We start from the raw sequence: 7323 nt of genomic DNA, 5'->3' as shown, positions 1-7323 counted from the left end.
GGAATTTATTTCATTGAATGGCAGATGCACCGGTAGACGACTCATAATAATATAGCGCACGGACACGAAGATAAATAATAAAACTGAAACTGCACCTGCATCTCCCAGCAAGGGGCAACAATCTCATGAAAAGTTCATTTATTTATTACCGACTCGAGAATCAAGTTAATCTCGTAATACTATTTCGACAAGGAATCCCGTATAGTATATCTGGTGAAATTATCCATAGGGGGTTGTCAAGAAACTCCAGGAAGCTCGGGGGTTGTTTTAGTCCAGGACTTCCTTAGTCAGACAATTCTCTCTCGGCCCATAACCACCCCATAGAGAAGCGGCAATCTCAATGGGTTTTTCTCTCACGTTTTCCATTTCACCCCCTGCCAACCCTTATCCATTCGCACGTCCACCCAACCCCCACCTTCCACATCTTCTTCCTCTCCCACCACAAAAGACTCTCTCACTCTCGTGGAAGGAAGAAAAGAACGACAATCCCGATGTCTCGCAGCTTCATTAAGGGCGACGACTTTCTCGATGCCTCCCTTGTAATTCCTCAGGCCGAATAAATACGCATGCACGCGAAAGGGGTTGCCGTGAGCCACCCCTTGGCAAGTCTTCTCGCGAAACGAATTCTGTTCCCGGGACTCCACGAAGAATTTCTCTGGCTTCGGACAAAACCGGGCTAAATTGCTTTTTCTCGTTTTTCCTTCATTCTTTCCCCTTTTCCTCCTTTTTATATTTTTTCTTCCCTTTTTTTTCTTCCCTCGCACTGTTCCCTGCTTCACGGATCTGCGCTTATCCACCTCATTTTCTTCTCATTGGATTCCATGTTTCCAATTCTCCCTACCGAATCATCGCATACGAAGCTATGATATTTGAAAGAAAATTCGTCATTGCGAAACGTAATCGTTTTTTTTTTTTTTTAAGTATATTCGCTAAATGCCTTTTTGATTACGTACGCTTGATATTTTTTTTACGTCTCTTAGACACTCGGCAAATGTGTATTTATATATATACTGTACTCTAATTCCTCTACGAATTATTCAGTGCTCGTCTTTCATAACGATAAACGAACATACAAACGTGTACGCTTTCTCTCTTAAATATTCTTTCAGAACTCTTCATGTAAATCAAATTTTATGATAGGATTTTTCCATCGCCCTCTGGCTTGGCTAACAATCTGAGCATCATGTCGAGAGGATCCAGAATGGCACGCAGTACCAGACTGCAGTATAGTTGTCAAATAAATTCCAGTCGTACCCACGCTAGATACTCTATTTACCGAGCAGACGACAATATTATACAGTCGATATAAGAAAGCCATGAAAAGAGGGTTGGCTGCACCGCAAGCAATGACGGTGCTGATGGCTGGACCGAATGAAAATTGCACAGCATCTTTTAAGCCGACGATGCATCGGTATGGGTGAACGCATAGAAAAGAATAGGATAGAAAATAAAAACAGAAAGAAATACCTGAATACGTATGCATGAATAAAAGGCGAACAGTTAAAAAAAAAGATAAAAGGTAACAGACACTACTGGCAAAAACAGTGGAGGATTTCACGCGCAAAGACGTCGGCGTGGAGGCGAAGGCTGGGAAATTCTCGCAGAAAATAGCGGAAGCTAACGTGGCAGCTATCTCGGCAGGCTGAGTTATAGAAACAGTTTGCGGTATCGGCGTCGTTCCTAGACGTTGTTACATAGACGCCCTTATATATTCCTGCAATATTGCCTCAATATTGCTTGTCTGTGGTGTAGTCTTCCTCGCACGCCCAGCGCCGTTGCACCCCTTCGGTGCACCTTCTACATGACTGCGTAGTCCACCCTGAAACCCGATCGTATAATCTTTATTGCAGGTCATATTTTCAAGTGGCGATACCTCGTTCGAGTATCCGTTCTATTATATCGTCCCTACTGGTTATTTGAATTCATAGCATTTTTTGTATACTTATCAAAGGTATTCTGTGAGAAGAGCGTTAAAAGAGTTTTATTAGCTCAAGATTTCAGATTTCATGGCATAACCATAAATTACAAAGTCATTATACGAAATGTTACCAAGTCATAAATACTCTGGGTCCGCAAATAAAAACTTGATGATTTAATAAATATAATCGATCAGCGAGATTAGTTCCGACTTAAGTTAATATAAATTATAACTTGAAACGTAACAATAAAAAGTTCCCTATATGTCGTATCCAAACTAATTTTTTTACTTCCCTAGATGAATTTTTATACCTCGGAACGATTCATAATTCTTGTAACGCAAGATGCAAAAAACGGATTTGTTATTTAAAAAAAAAAGAATGAAATGCCGCTGATACGTACGGCACGGACTTTCGTGTGTTATTTTGCAGGCGCGGCTTTCGAGTTAACGAGACATCTTTTGAGCGTGCCTGACGCTAATTACAAATATTCGTAGTCGGCGTGTTACGCGCGTCAAAGGATAACCTTCAAAAAGGTTCGAGGTAAAAAGTATATTGCGCAGTGTCGGCTTCGACGTCACACACTCGAAACGTCCTCCCATGTTTTTCTCCCGTACTTACGCGCTTAACTTTTTCCCTTTATTTCACTCCACCGTTCTCCCATTTTCCCTTCTACTTCACGCAGTCTCCAGTAATCTCCGCGCCGCTTCTCCAGTCTTTTCCTCCCTGCATTTTCTACTTTGTTTCTTTTTCCTACAAAGATATATTTAGCCGGCGCAAAAAATAATCTTTGCCAGTGGTACCCAGGAGTCTTTATTGCACAGCGTTGTTCGACCTCCCTTTGGTAACCACCGTGTCGCATATATTGCACACGTAAAAGTAAGTTTGTAAATTTTGAAATTAAATAGTCCAAAAACTCAAAATTCTTATTTTATATCTACTACCATCAATTTATATTAATATATTTCATATCATTGAAAAGATTAACTATGATCATTGTACCGCAACTGCAGTATGTTATGCCATGGCTTCCCTATGGGTCGTACTTGACTGAAATTGAGAAAATGGTAACTCCCTTCATCTAAAATACGTACACCTTTTTATAGCTATAAAATAGCCTGAAATGCAATATCTGCGCAGAAATATTGTTGTCTAGAGAGGAAAAAATTTCATTTTTCACGGAAACACAGTGTCCCCTATCTATATTGCAGCCATACGACAGCCATTCCTGAAGTACAGAAAATGCCGTCAGAATTAGCATACCTAATTCGTATCACGACTATCGCCATTGTAATACATTCCTTTCAAATTAGTCAACAACCTTTATCCATCCCTCTGTCAAATCAACTAACTACAAATCTCCAAGTTCTCGCGTACAATATCTTATCAGAGAGTTCAAAGTGGTATACCGCGTTATAACAGCCCAAGCCTATTAGCATAAAGTGTATCAGGTCCCGAAAAGAGCAGGCAGTGGAAAAGTCCAAAATAAACCGAGCGGGAAAGTAAAAGAGATTCGTACGGCAGAACACAAAGCATAAAGCTGAGATTTCACACGATACAGCGTGGGCGGTCGAAAGTCTCCGGCAATACCCGAGGTGGATCGACACGATAACGCATCACGTGTTCAGATACGATACCTGATTCAGCGGTCGGCATTGCCCTCCGCCGTTGCCTCTTAGCCCTGCCATGTCGCTTTAATCCTCCATTGGTTTCAGTCTATGCGCCATGCATTATTCAGCCAGCAGCACGGTCCTCGCATATTCACGATACCGCGAACCTAAATGTTTGACTTCACTACCGACGGCTCGTGCCGCCATTGCAAAATAGCTCCTCGATGATACTAGTTACCGTGTCTTTTTGCGTGTCACGACTCACCCTTGCCTAATTGCTTTGACTTTGTTTCACTAGTAAACGAAACACTAATTTCGTACGTCGATAAAAATACACGTAGCTCCCGAAGAGAAAATAAATTATCGAAAACGAAATTTACTGTCTAATGCGTCATACTGATCTTACGTTAGTAGCATATAAATTTCGATATTTATTTTTTTAATATTTCCATCTATGCCGAATTCTTCCTCGTCAACACTGCTATTGATGTCACAAGTCAAAGAAATTAGTGCATAATATGTTATTACAGAGAACTTATACCAGGGTAGCAAGAGTAACGAGTTTCTTGAAATGCAATTGAGAATTTAGAGATGAATATTAATCCACGTTAATAATCGGCGCATGAGCGATATACAACGTGATGTTATGGAAAGGCGATATATGACAGAGATAGAGGGGAGCATCTCGATGCCACTTCAACGTGAGTTTCCTATTACTTTTAGTTAAGGTAGATGAAATTTCAACGTGGTACAAAGCGAAACGCAGGAGAACGACTATGGTGTACTTAGCGCGTTTAAACTTGGAAACATTCTCACGCTGTTTTACTTCGACTACTTGGACGAAACTTTGAAAACGGCAAGCACTACCTGCACCTCTACCTTAAACCTTCACTTTATACCTTTGAGTAAGCCTTCACCTTTACTTTGTTTCGAAGCTTCGAGAGATATACCTCTGGATGGGCTGCTTCTAGCATCAACGGTACCACCTAACCTAACCTATCTTTATCCGAAACTTGTCGGCTCAGATCCACGTGCAGTATAACATTGTACATACATTTAGTTTTGTTTATGTATACTTGTCCTTACGACCTTATAGGGCGACACTCGTTGATTGAAGATCCTTTTTTTTAACTTTAAAATCACTACGATAAGGAAGCTCTGGATTAAGATTACGTGTAAACGCAATAATAAATATCTCATGTTTAATAAATGTTTGACAGATATTTTAGTTATGAAGATTCATTCCTCAAAATGTTACGCGGCATACGTTTTACGTGTACTAAACCAAGATAGCAAGGGAATGCGAAGAATCTACTGTTATAAGTATTATTAAAAATAAGTATTTTTTTATTAAGAGAAATGAAAGCACAATATTATTCTACGACAGTTACATATATTGGATGCCACTGAAACGCGTTTAGCGGTTGAGTGAAATAAAAAAGGCAGAGAAAAAAGAACAAGAAAATTATATAAGTAAAGTAACGCCGAATGAAAGTTAAAAGAAAAAAATCAACGTCAATTTTTAAAAAAATTGGACATACGTTGAACAGAGATAAAAAGATAATTTTATTCAAACAAAAATTATAAAAGTTCGATTACATAAATTGAAGCGCTCAATGGTTTGCCCGAAATGTGCAAATATGGAAAAATAAAAGTAGTTCAGTTTAGCTCAGGATCAGAAGCACACGAAAGAAATGAATGGCGTATCGATCCTTAATTTAATAACGGTATGAAAAATCCATCAATATTGCAAAACTGAACAAGAATGTCATGTAGTTTGCTTGGGTAATAGAAAATGAAACACTTTCACAAGAGAGTGCCATTATATAAAACAAAAATATTAATTAAAGTTTGTGTATAATAGTAACAAAAATTCAAATAAATCTATTATAAACTGAGAAGAATTTACACGAAAACTTTAAGAAAAGCAAACTATATATATATTATCTAAAAATAACAGCTATACTAAATATCTTTAGTACTCAACCAAAATAGGCGCATATAAATTAGCAGCCAGATAGAAAAAGCCATTTTTACTGCTAATTAAAGAAAAAGAAAATTATTTATCAATAAAGAGACAGACAAGTCAGAGAAGTCCTAAACCATCTATAATGTATCAATTAATTTCTTAAATAAATTAGCATATATCCTATAGCAGTACTAAAGAAAAACAGAATTAAAAGGACCAGATAGTAGTATACTCATGTAGGAAAGTAACAAGTAGAATACAATAAATAAAGTATCGAGTGAAGTGGATCTTCGTAAAATTGAGAACTTATCTAACCTTCCGAAAAAGCTTAACAACAAAGTTCCTTTATCACTCAGGGACCACCTGCCAGTTCCTTAAAAGAAGCTGAGTTGGTACGATGTCCAGATAACGTGGACCTACTACACTACAGGGTTATTCAAGACAAGACGCACCATCTGAACTTAGTTTGTTCATTTGATTTAACTGTTCAGATGGTGCGTTTTTCTTGAGTGACTTTGTATAAGTGTCCACGCACATTCGAAATATCTTGATGAATAAATGTTCGGCTTCCAATGCCTGTAAAAAGTTAGAATAGCTATGTTATGATCGATGCATTCCCAGACTGTACAGACATCTTAGATGCGTGACGTCATTATTACCGACTGCGGTCACTCTAAGTTTTATAGCCTTTAGAATCCCAAATTTGGGACTAATGATGATGTCTTAACCGATTTTACTTACATTTTTTATAGGTCTTCATTAGGACCTTTGTTCTCTGGCGTCGTTTGCGTTCCCTGGCTGATCATCGAAACTGGATCTGTTTGTGTACCACAATGCTTAACCGAGGTCGTCATATTGCACTGGATGCCTACGTCGGCTGTAGATGGCAACTGGCAAATCCTCATAGGATCCACTGTGACGGCCACTTCAATTGCTAGCAGAACGTCATCCCAGGAGCGACGATGCTCCCCACACAGACGGGCCAAAATCCATCCCAGAAACTGCATTCCGGTAAATGTTTGATAGCGATATCCCACCATGGTGTCGTTAAATTAATTATCCTTGTGGTCTTGATATCTGATATGGCAGCAGTAAGGACTTTGATGTAATCCTATACTTGCACTAGTAAATATGAAAAAAAAAATATAGTCAGGACAGAAGTTACAGAGAAAAGAAAATTGTGAATAACCTATGTGTTGATCAGTTTATAAATTGGCAGTGATAAAATTTAAAAAATTTTAAGATATAAGTTTAATCCATTAGCGTCATAAAAACGCATTTACGAGACCTGCAATTATTGACGATTACAATTATTCGCGTTACACTTATAGAAAAAAAAAACTTGAGAAATTACGAGGAAATTAAAAGAAAAGTTTGGCATAAGAAGCAAGTCCATCACACAATGTTCTGTATTATTCTTTCTATAATACGGTTCACTGATACTGTTTGTCCGCGTCAAACTAACGATGGATTGACATTGTTTAATCCATTTCTACGGATATGAATGTAACACATCATGTGCATAGGCCATAAACACATTTACGGGACGAGGAGATAAGTGAATAATCAATTTTACCAATTGTTCCATTTGAATTTCAATTAATTCGTAAAATATGTCATTGAAGTTATCACTATGCATTAGAGATAATTAAGCCTGATCATCATAATTCAAGACTCAAAATAATTGCTTCTTTGGGATTCTCATTTCGATTTTTAGCATTCCTCGTTATATGACAGAAAATATCTTCGATATGCGGCATTTAAATTATTCAGAATATAACAGTGCATTGTACGTAATCGCTTTATTCTTCCCCCCCCCCCCCCAATT

General features: G+C 38.1%; 1 long non-coding RNA gene across 2 annotated transcripts in view; it reads right to left on the bottom strand.

The window, feature by feature from the left end:
- Window positions 1–1291: 1291 nt before the first annotated feature.
- Window positions 1292–7323, bottom strand: part of LOC112494338 — a 10979-nt gene continuing 4947 nt past the window's right edge. The window contains exons 2-3 of one of the 2 annotated variants that reach the window (XR_003059634.1): window positions 6237–6617; window positions 1292–1819 (exon numbers count right to left, since the gene is read on the bottom strand). This is a non-coding gene — a long non-coding RNA (uncharacterized LOC112494338). Of the gene's footprint in view, window positions 1820–5082; window positions 6072–6236; window positions 6618–7323 lie in introns of those variants that run through there. The other variant, XR_003059633.1, reaches the window with a different exon arrangement.

The sequence above is a fragment of the Cephus cinctus genome, unplaced genomic scaffold (assembly GCF_000341935.2).
Source record: "Cephus cinctus unplaced genomic scaffold, Ccin1 Ccin1_scaffold0429, whole genome shotgun sequence".
In the NCBI taxonomy this organism is placed as follows: Eukaryota; Metazoa; Arthropoda; class Insecta; order Hymenoptera; family Cephidae; genus Cephus; species Cephus cinctus.
This window is presented reverse-complemented; position numbering and strand designations above follow the sequence as displayed.